Source organism: Nematolebias whitei, chromosome 4, assembly GCF_014905685.2.
Source record: "Nematolebias whitei isolate Nwh7 chromosome 4, NemWhi1, whole genome shotgun sequence".
Lineage (NCBI taxonomy): Eukaryota > Metazoa > Chordata > Actinopteri > Cyprinodontiformes > Rivulidae > Nematolebias > Nematolebias whitei.
Genome location: NC_056501.1, coordinates 35,703,505 through 35,715,117, shown reverse-complemented (window position 1 = coordinate 35,715,117; position 11,613 = coordinate 35,703,505).

The following is an 11,613-nucleotide window of genomic DNA, read 5'->3' as shown; positions in this document are numbered from 1 at the left end:
ATTCATTTTGATGGGTCAAAGATAAATGACGTCTCACGTTTGCATTTCATTAAATTCAATGCACGTTTTATTCAGTTCAGAAAAATGAGGAATCCGTGTTAATTGATGAATATATCTGAGCATCTGTTCATCTACAATGTTATGCATGGTTGTTGATAACTTAAAAGTCTTTGCTATTTTATGCTGGGTAACACCATTCTGGTATTGCTGCACTATCTTTCTGCGCAACAATGGTGGAATTGGTGATCCTCTTACCATCTTGGCTTCTGAGAGACACTGACACTCTGAGAAGCTCTTTTTATACCCAATCATGTTGTTTATTGACCTAATTAGTGTTAATTGGTCTTCCAGCTGTTCGTTATATGCTCAATTTCCTTTTTCCAGCCACTTATTGCTACTTGTCCCAACTTTTTTGGGATTTGTTGACACTGTGAACTTTTGAATCAACATATTTTTCCTTTAAAATGTTACATTTACTCAGATTAAACTTTTGATCTGTCATCTATGTTATATTACGAATAAAATATTGACATTTGCCATCTCCACATCATTGCATTCAGTTTTTATTCACAATTTGTTTAATGTCCCAACTTTTTTGGAATCCGGTTTGTAAATGAATGAATTAATAAAAAAATAAACTACTTGTTTAGCCAGTGTGTCTGCCATTTCATTTCCCTCCACACTGACGTGTGATGGAAACCAAATAAATTGTATTTTTGTGCCTTTAGTTTCTATTCCATATGTTGTGATAAAAATTTAATTGATAATGTCTTTCCGGATTGATTTGCCTCTTGCAATACTATTGAGTCATGAAATGCTGTCAGATGCAATAATGTGTCTTATTTCATTCTCTTCTATCCACTGCAGCGCCAACAATATTGCTAATAGTTGTGTTGAGTAAATTGATATATGATCTGATGCTCTCTTCTTGATTCAGACGTCCCTGGCTGGGATGTAAAACCCACCCTCCTTGTCTCAGGATCTTTAGATCCATCTGTAAATAAAATTACATCATCAGAGAAGTGTTCTTCAAAATAGTTTTGGACAATGCGCCATACCAGGAGTTGTTCTGGTTTCTCTTTTAGTTTCTGATGTATACTTAGATTCACTTTAGGTAATGGAAATAACCACGGAAGAATGGATGATAATGGAAGTGTAGGGCAGTCCTGAAACTGACTTAATCCAACACTTTGCATCACCTACCCACCCAAAACTTATGATGTTACTTTCAATGTGTTCCCAACAATCTGTTAAAATAGTTTTAGTTGGATGGTTCCCATCATGTCCCTGCAGATTGACCCAGTATGCAAGCATTAGTTTGACTCTTCTTATTCTCAGGGGAGTTTCTCCCACTTCTACTTGCATTGCTGACACTGGTGATGTTCTGAATGACCCACTGATGATCTGTAAGGCCTGAGCTCATAGTTTATCTAACTTTTGTAGGTTTGTTTCTGCTGCTGACATATATGCTATACAATCATAATCAAATACTGTTCTCATAAGTGATAAATATAATGTATGTTGTATAAAGATGCTCTACTTGCTCCCCAGTCCTGTCCTGTTAAACACTGAAGTATATTCATCGAGGTTCATGCTCAATAATCCAGGTAAGACATCAAACAATGTTCAATCAGGTCATCTGGACAGCATGAACATTGATGTCTTGAACCACTTTGACTGTGGCAGCTTGGGAGGAGTCGACGGGGGAGAGGACGGCCCCCAGGCAGAAACCATCTTATCACCAGCAAACTGATCGGTCCACTGTAGGTGTGTACTGCTTAGTGGGGAAAACAGTTTGTTTGTGACTCCTCAGACTGATGAAGCCCTTCGGATGGAGGGAGAAACGTCTCTGAACAAAAAAAAGAAAGAAAAAAAAAAGAAACTGTCCAGATGACCTGACTGAACATTGTTGGATTGAAGTATGTTGATAATCTTTTTATATTTGTCTGTAATCTAATCTAAATGGACGTTCCAACTGTTTTTCATTAAAACCACATTCCTAAAAAATCTGACTACTTTTACTTTCTCTGGTGTTTGATTATACAGTTTCAGGGTAACGTGTGAAATTTTATGTTTTCTTGAGAAACAAATAACCTGCGTTTTTGTGACTGACAATTTAAATCCCCATTTATTGGTCCATTTTCCTACATCATCCACTGCAGACTGCATTTTCTTTCTAACATAATTTACAGCTCGACTTTTCATCCAAAGAGCCCCGTCATCTGCACATAAGGACTTTCAAATGTTATTCTCAACTTGAGAAAAAAAGTTATTAATTGTTATATTAAATAATAATGGATTGCAAACACTACCCTGTGGGGTTCTGTTATCCATTATTGTAATGTAACAAAGTAGAAATACTTTATTACTGTACTTACGTAGAATTTTGATGTATCTTTACTTTACTTCGTTATTTACATTTCTAGCAACTTTTACTTTTACTCCACTACATTTCAACAATAAAATGTGTACTTTTACTTCAATACATTTCCCTTAACCATCTTAGTTACTCGTTCCTACAATATAAAATTAGAAGAAATCTGATTGGGCAATGCCTGTTTGTTCTCCCAGTCTGTGACTTCACGCGACCCCTTCTCTCTCCCTCATCGACACTCACTCACAAACCCAGCCTCTCCCCCACCGCTTGTGAGAAAACTGCGGTTCCTGCTGTGAACAGCTAGATACATGTGCAGATATCCATCCATCCATCCATCCATTATCTTTTCCCGCTTATTCCATTTTGGGTCACGGGGGTCGCTGGTGCCCATGTCCAGTAATCACTGTGCGAGGGGCGGGGTACACCCTGGACGGGTCGCAAGTCCATCACAGGGCCACATAGAGACAAACGAGACAAACAATCATTCACTCTCTCACTCACACCTAGGGACAATTTAGAGTTACCAATCAGCCTAACATGCATGTTTTTGGACTGTGGGAGGAAACCGGAGTACCCGGAGAAAACCCACGCATGCACGGAGAGAACATGCAAACTCCACCCAGAAAGGCCCCTGGACCGGGGTTTGAACCAGGGACCTGCTCGCTGAGAGGCAGCAGCTCTACCAGTTGCGCCACCGTGCTGCCCTGTGCAGATATCAATCTTTACAAGAGATCTTTGTTGACTCACAGTGGAGCCACTGTAAATTCTTGATAGGTGTGAAAATGACAGTAGCTGCTAAAAGGAGAAGTTTGGTGTTCTCCAGGACATTAACTGGTTAGAGCAGCAAGGTATGAAGTTGTCGGGCCACTAGTCTTTCCATTAAAGAACACAGAGACAGATATCCAGTTTAGGGTGATTTATTTTATGTGTTTCTTCTGGTATTTACACACAGCAGTAAACCAGTAAAGCACAAACAAGCTTGAACAACAAGGCTCCATCTGTGTCGGGGGAGAAAAAAAAACTCCAACTGAGCTCTGCACTTTACACAAAGTGGTGCGTTCACTAGCGTTGGAACTGCCACAGTGCATTCAAGAGCATAAGAACTATTATATTCAGAAAGAAACAAGCCATAACCAAACAGAACAGAGCTCAGAAAACAAGCCAACTACACAACAACGTGAGCTTTCTAACATCTTCGTTAATAAAGGTTAATAAAGACTGTGAACATTAGAATCAGACTTTTAAAGAGCAATCTTTCATTGTTCAGTTCAAACTTTCAAAGTTTTTGTCAATAGATATTCCACCCAATAAATGTTGTTTTGGAAATTCTAACCATTCACTTTTACTTAATATGCTTACTTGAAGTACATTTTATTTGAGAAATTTACTTTGGTACTTAAGTACATTAAATGTCCGATACTTTGACTTTTACTCAAGTAATAATTTTAAAGGAGACTTTAACTTTTACCAAAGTAATTTTATAGTAAGATACTTGTACTTTCATTGAAGTATCACTTTGTGGTACTTTATACAACACTGCCATTATCTAATGTGTGTACCTCTGAATAATCTGCTCCAACTCTTACCTGAATTTTACTATCTAACAAAAAGTCTTTCACGCAATTATATGCTCTGCCCCTAATGTCCATTGAAATCAACTTTATAATTAATCCTTCTTTCCACAGCATGTCTTAAGCGCAGAGGTGACAGGGCCTTCTCTGTAGCAGGACCAAGACTTTGGAACGAGTTACCTCTGAATAATCTGCTCCAACTCTTACCTGAATTTTACTCACTGGTAACTCATAATTTCTTCTTATCCCACTCATCCTCTTGATTATGTTCCATACGTCTGACAGTTGCACCTCCCTGCCAATATTATTACAACATTGCCTCTAAAATGTGCATTTTTGAGTTCTTATTTTTTCCTGACTACTGCTTGTGCCCTTCTATATTGAATTAAAGCTTCCTGTGTGTGTAACTCTTTGAGTTTCCTAAATATTCTATGGCTTGCTTTATGGCTTCACTACAGTCATTGTTCCACACCGGTACTCTCTTGCCCTTAGTTCCCGTGGTTTTAGGTATAGATTATTTTGCAGTCTGGATTATTTCATTGACTAACCTGTCATTTAATTTGTCTACGTCCATCATGTCAGCTTTAATATCCCCACATCTTACGGCGCTTATTTTGTGATCCATTCATTTAACCTTTATTTAGACAGGCTGATCCCATTGAGCCTTGGGGACTCATTTACAAGAGAGACCTGATTTTAACAAAGAGTGATGACAACAGTAGACAATCATAAAGGACGCATACAGATTGAAAATAACTAGTGAAAATAAAATGATATTAAAAACTGTAACCAAAACAAAAAAACCCAGCTAGGTTGTAGGTGTAAGTGATAGTTGTTCCAGTTAGCTTTTTTCCCACTTCCATCTAGGAGTTTTCTTAATTTTATCAAAGATCATCTTTACACCAGTCCTGGTTATTGTAGGGTAGTGGTCGCTGCCTATTGTAGAATGTTTTAATACTTTCCATGAGCTAATGCTTGCTAAATTGTTGGAAACAAATGTCAGATCATGTACTGTTTCTGTATTTTGTGCACTATTATATCGTGTTCCTTCCCCACTATTAATACACAACAAACTATTAACATCTACTTTATATAAAGTAGTCCCTCGCTACTTCATGGTTTGACTTCTGTGGACTCGCTTTATCATGGTTTGTGAATATACAGTTCATAATATTGTACAAAAAAATTGTACAGGACATGATTGTCAACATTAATATTACTCGCGTGACTGGGACAGTACTGGATACAGTACTATACAGTAAAAAGTTAACGAAAAAATTCAAAATTGGACAGGTGCCACCATTTTGTTGTTTTCTCTCAGTAAGCCTTCACTGTATTCCCGCTCATAATGACCACATTTCCCAGAAGTCAACAGGGCCCTGCCCAGAAGCCCCATTTTCTTCTGCTGAACTAGACGGTAAGCTTTGATCTGCTCAGCGCCCAGTGGAGAGAAGCCGTACGAAACTCACCGAACCGGAGCAGAATCTGACTTCCAGACCCATCGGTGAATCTTGAGAGGTGGTAGCCCGCCCACGTGGACATCGGAGCGGGGATGCGCACCAAAGTTCCAGTGGTCCATCTGGAGCCCACCAGCATGTTTTTCATCTTTCCAACCATCTCACATGAACCTCCAAGCGGGGACAAACTGATAAGTAAAATTTAGTAGCTACAGTATGTTGTTAATACAGTTGTCCTTTATCTATTGCGGGGGATCCGTACCCTGAAGTCCCATGAAAAGTGGAAAAACTGCCAAGTAGGAATAGTAGTACAAGTAGTAAGTAGTAGTTTATTTTAATATAAAGGCATTTTAAATCCTTCCCCACAATATTCTAAGCAATGTTTCTAAATGCTCTAAAAGAATACAGAATGTCATGATTTCAGCTCTCTGCCTCCAGCTGTACTCTGCCACCTGCCAGTGCTGTTGGCCACGCCAAGGGTGTCAGAAGCATCCGTAATGTGGGGGGGACACAATGATGTGTGTAGGTGTGTGTGTGTGCGCGCGTGTATGTGCGCACGTAAAAAAAGGTGTTCACTAGTGAACAAAAGCAACATTTCATCTAGATTTCCTTTAATTCCACACATTTAAAACATGTTTCTCACCAAGTTTGTGTAAATTCATCTGTGGATTTTAAACACATTTTAACTTTAATACACTTTAATACAGAGCGTCAGGTCGGCACTATTTGTCTTTATAGAGAAATAAAAAACATCACCACTGGACTTTTTTTACTTGTGTTCAACACTCCTCATCTAAATGATGTTTCTCATGAAGCTTGAGGACAATAAGGTGTGGGGTTTTAAAGACATTTCAACTTTAATGCACCTGAACACACCACGTCTCTTACACCTGCAGCATCTTACAGCGTCACAGTTACTGCTAAGCTAAGATGCTATAGATGTAGCGCTGCTCTCAAGCATCCTCCTAACATGAATATATGTTTATGATCAACCCCCTGGTCAACCACTGCTCGCACTAAGCTGCTAAACTGGCGAGCGAGTAAGAGGTACCTCCACCTCCTCCACCTGTGCGCGTTTTCTGTTGAGGCAAGAGGCAGGAAGGGACGGTGGAGAGTTGGAGGTAACCAGGAAAACCTTGAGTGGAGTTTTAGTAGCTTCAGTATTATCCTATTAATCAAGTGGAATGGATTTGTTCACGAAGAAAGAGAAACTGCGCCGCCTGAACTAATGTTTTATAGTAAAAGTGGGGGGGTCCAAATTAACGCTTTTTTAATGTGGGTGGGACTTGTCCCCTTCACATATAATGGTTGTGACGTTTATGGTCCACGCCCACTTCACTGCAGAGCAGAGAACAGCTGATCAGCTGCAGGAAGGAGCTTCTCCTGCAGCTTGGACTGCACACTGGTACAGGGGGAAGCTTGTTCTGCAGCTGTGGGCTGCAAATAGGTGCTAAATAATTTAAAATAATTTATTTTAAATAAAAATTCCATGCTTATTGTGCGGCTCATCCATCAATCAGACAATTGTGTGTCATGTCCAGTCTGATTTTGAAAAACCGCAATAGAGCGAGTCAGTGAAAAACGAACCGTGAAGTAGCGAGGGACTACTGTATTTGTAGGTTTAAGAGTTTAGAACAGGGGTCTGCAAACTTTACGATCAAAAGAGCCATTTTACACCATGGTTCACTAAATTAAAAGTGTTCAGAGCCGCAACGACCTGCTATGACTATCAACTGGTGGCCCGTGGGCCACTTTAGGTTTGTTGGATGGGGCTGTTGTGACCATTAGGGGTGATACTGTATTATAAAGCTAAAACATCTATCCATCCATTATCTTTACCCGCTTATTCCATTTTGGGTCACGGGGGTCGCTGGTGCCCATGTCCAGCAATCACTGTGCGAGGGATGGGGTACACCCTGGACGGGTCGCAAGTCCATCACAGGGACACATAGAGACAAACGAGACAAACAACCATTCACTCTCTCACTCACACCAAGGGACAATTTAGAGTTACCAATCAGCCTAACATGCATGTTTTTGGACTGTGGGAGGAAACCGGAGCACCCTGAGAAAACCCACGCATGCACGGAGAGAACATGCAAACTCCACCCAGAATGGCCCTTGGACCGGGGTTTGAACCAAGGACCTGCTTGCTGAGAGGCAGCAGCTCTACCAGTTGCGCCACCGTGCTGCTAAAGCTAAAACATATCAAATAATTTAGGTTTTTACAACTTAAGCAAAATGAAAGGACCAGATTTTTCTATTGGGGGGATGTAGTTTTTTTTTAAATTAATAATAACTATGAACTATTCAGACCTATGTATTTTTTTATTGTGGAAAAATTAAGTATAAAAATAAAGAAAAAAGTTAAAGTGAGTATGTTTTACTCCTTGTACATGTTCCAGCAAAATAAATGACAGGAAAACTGCTAAAACTAGTCCTTTTTTGTCGTTTGTAAAACCAATAAAATTCAGTTTTATGTTAGTTTCCTTGACGGAATTATTGCCACTGAACTGTCTGTGTTTTAACGCCCCGCAGCCATCAGGTCGGCGTGGTGGTGGATTATTAACAATATTCAAATCAACTTTTGACTGTAAACAACTGCACATCCCAGTTTCCCGCACCAGCTTTGAGCTGAGCGTCTTTGAACTCGGACATTCACCTTCGACTTTATTTGCACTCATCTACCGCCCACCTCGATCTAAGGACTTCATAAATGACTTTTCTGATTTCTTGGCTGAAATCACACCAAAATATGAGCATGTTTTCATCATTGGGGACTTTAATTTGCATGTGTGCTGTCAGGAGAAGCCCTTGGTCAAGGACTTTTTAGATTTACTGGACTCATTTAATTTAACTCAACATGTAAACGGTCCCACCCAAGAGCGTGGACATACACTGGACCTTGTTTTAACTCATGATGTGACTGTTAATAATCTTGTTATTGGTGATAATGTTTTTTCAGACCACATGCCAGTCCAGTTTGAGTTCACCCTCCCCCATCTAACTCCTAAGCCGTGCATTCCTGCACGTCGCACTCGGACCATTAACCATTTCACTGCCACACGTTTCACAGATGTTTATAACTCTGAAATGATCATTCAGCCCCCGGTGTTTCTCACCACCACTGAGGAGCTGACATCCCAGTTCAACTCTGTCTGCTTAAAGACTCTGGATCATGTTGCACCTGTTAAAACTAGAAAATCAAAACTCAGAGCAGAACCTTGGCTGAGTGACGTCACCAAGGCCGCTAGGCAGCAATGTAGGAGGGCGGAACGAAAGTGGAGGAAAGACAGGCTGCAGGTCTCTTTCCAGATACTTAAAGAGAGTTGGTGCTGTTATCAGAAAGCAGTAAAAGCTGCTAAATCCAAATACTTCTCTGATATAATTACCTCAAACTCTCACAACCCACGTGTCCTCTTCTCCACCCTAAACTCTGTTCTCCACCTCACTGAACCATCACCTCTGGAAGCCTCGACTGAGCTGTGCGACAACTTCTTACATTTCTTTTTGGAAACAATTGCGACCACCAGGGCTCTCATTTCCCCTCCAACTCATGACCCATCCATCCCACCTCAATCTGTAGCTCCATTTGACCATTTTGAACCCATCACTCTATCTTCTCTAGAGCAGGTCATGTGCAGCTTGAAACCTTCTGGCTCCCCCTTTGATGTGGTCCCCCATCGACTACTAAAGGAGGTGTTTCCAACTCTAGGTCCGTCCATTCTTGATATAGTAAACAGTAGTTTATCCACTGGCGTGGTGCCAAAAACCTTTAAACATGCTGCTGTCCAGCCTCTCCTGAAAAAAACAAACCTTGACCCCTCAGTCGTTTCCAACTACCTGCCTGTCTCCAAACTCCCATTTGTTTCTAAAGTACTAGAGAAAATAGTTGAGTCCCAGTTGAAGTGCTTCCTGGAAGATCACGCCATCTTAGAGCTTTTCCAATCTGGCTTTAAACCTCTCCACAGCACTGAAACTGCCCTGCTAAAAGGTCTTTAACGACATCTTCAGATCCACAGATACCGGTGATTCTGTGCTGCTTGTCCTGTTGGACCTCACATCCGCCTTTGACACCATCGACCATGAGATCCTCATTGCTAGGTTGGAGCAGTGGGTGGGCGTCACAGGGTCAGCCCTCAGATGCAAAAGTAATTGTGCTAGTTTTAATAAATACACAAAATACAAGGTGGACTCAGCATGGATTGGAGATGCGTCACAGAGCAAACTACTCAGCCGGCAGCGACTTGTTGTGGATCGAAGTCGCTACAGTGGCTTTAAGAATCTGTTGGACTCCTGGCAAGTACCAATGCAGACATGTTCCTGTTTTTAGTTTTCTACATTCGCCTTAAAATCTAGCTGTTTTTGTTACTTTTTTGCCATCTTATTTGTAAAAAAAATAAAAATAAAATAAATCTGTATGCCTTTTTTGTGGCTGTCTATTGTTGTTGCTGTTGTCCATTGTTGTCATCATTCTTTGTTGAAATCAGGTCTCTCTTGTAAATGAGTCCTCGAGGCTCAATGGAATTTACCTGTCTAAATAAAGGTTGAATGAAAAAAGTATAAATGTATATATATATGTATAAAAATTCTAAAATATATATAACGTCACCAATTCCTGGGGGGGAGGGGGTCGGAACTGAACCCCCGCAATAAACAAAGGACTGCTGTATTCAACTACTTCACCCTTTGTGTCATTTTATTACTTCCCCATAAAGTCTTATGTGAATTAAAATCCCCACATCTTATTACGTTACCTTTCAGTGATCCCCCCAACATAATATAATATACTTTGGTTTAATTTTTCACACGGATTATAAAGTTGATGATGTCTATACTTTCTCTACTGGTCCACGTCTTAATTGTTTCATATTGTGAGGTTACATTTGTAATATTATAATTTATTCCATTTTGTACGAATGTTGCAACTCCTCCACCAACACCAGATTCCCTCGCTCTTCTAATTACAGAATAACCTTTCAAAACCAAGTCTGTGGTTTCATCCATGTTTCTTGTATACATATTATACTTGGTTTCTCTCTTAAATTGCCAATAAACTTCTTAAATTATTGTCCCTTTGAAATTAAGCTTCTTGCAATCCATTGAAATAAATTTAGTATTGTGAATATTCACTTAAAGTCTGGGAGGATTGAGATAGGTCATCTATTGTGTTTTTGATTGTTTCCCATTGCAGCCCATATTTTTAAGAACTTTGTAGCAGATCTAATTATTATTTTTGTCCTTTTATTCCGGCTTTTGTTTGAGAGGAGGGAGAGCTGTGTGGAGCTGGTGAGCCATGAGATCACCATACATCTGATGATTTTTAGAATATTTTGAGTCTCTATCAGAAAGAGAGGAAGAGACAGAGTTCAAATAATATTGTTTTTATAAACAGATCAGGAAGTTCTATTTTTTAAAGCTGTCCCGTGATGTCACTTCCTGTTTCTCTTTGGCTGAACTCAGTTCACAAGAAAAAAATGCCAGTTATGTGATAAAATGGGTAAAATCATGTGTATTATGCCAAATTCCTTAAGTATTAAGACATTTTCTCTGAGTTTTTGTATTTGTAGGATTATGCATATCACGAGTTTAAAGTTTCCTGGACAACAGAAAACCTCAGCCGGTCCCCGAATATCACTGCCTCTGCTTCCTCTTATCCTCTGGAGATTTAGATGAAAAATAAAATAAAATAAAATTAAAAAAGTCCAAATACTGCATTTTAAATGTTTATGTAACTTCTTTTTATTGTGCAGAAACACAAAAATGTATAAACCACTAATGGTTATTTACAGGTTTTTATTTGAATAAAAACAAAATATGAAACAAATAAAAATACATAAATGTCTTAATTAATATACAAAAACATAAAATGCATTTTTTATTTACACAATGTGAAGTTAATGTTATTTATTACACAAATACAAATGTTAATACCAGGAACATCAGAACCATATAATCTGTCAATATTTACTGCAGAGTTAGAGAGAGAACAGTTTCAGAAACATTTGAACAGCTGGAAGACATCCAGCACTGTCGGGTCCGTTTACACCCTGGAAGGAACTGGACCTGCTTAAACCATCATGACTGTACAGTCTGGGTCACGTGTGCTGAAGCATCTTAGGGAACACTAGAATTAATGTGGACGAGTCAGCATTAATTTGAACGAGTCAGCATTAATGTGGACGAGTCAGCATTAATGTGGACGAGT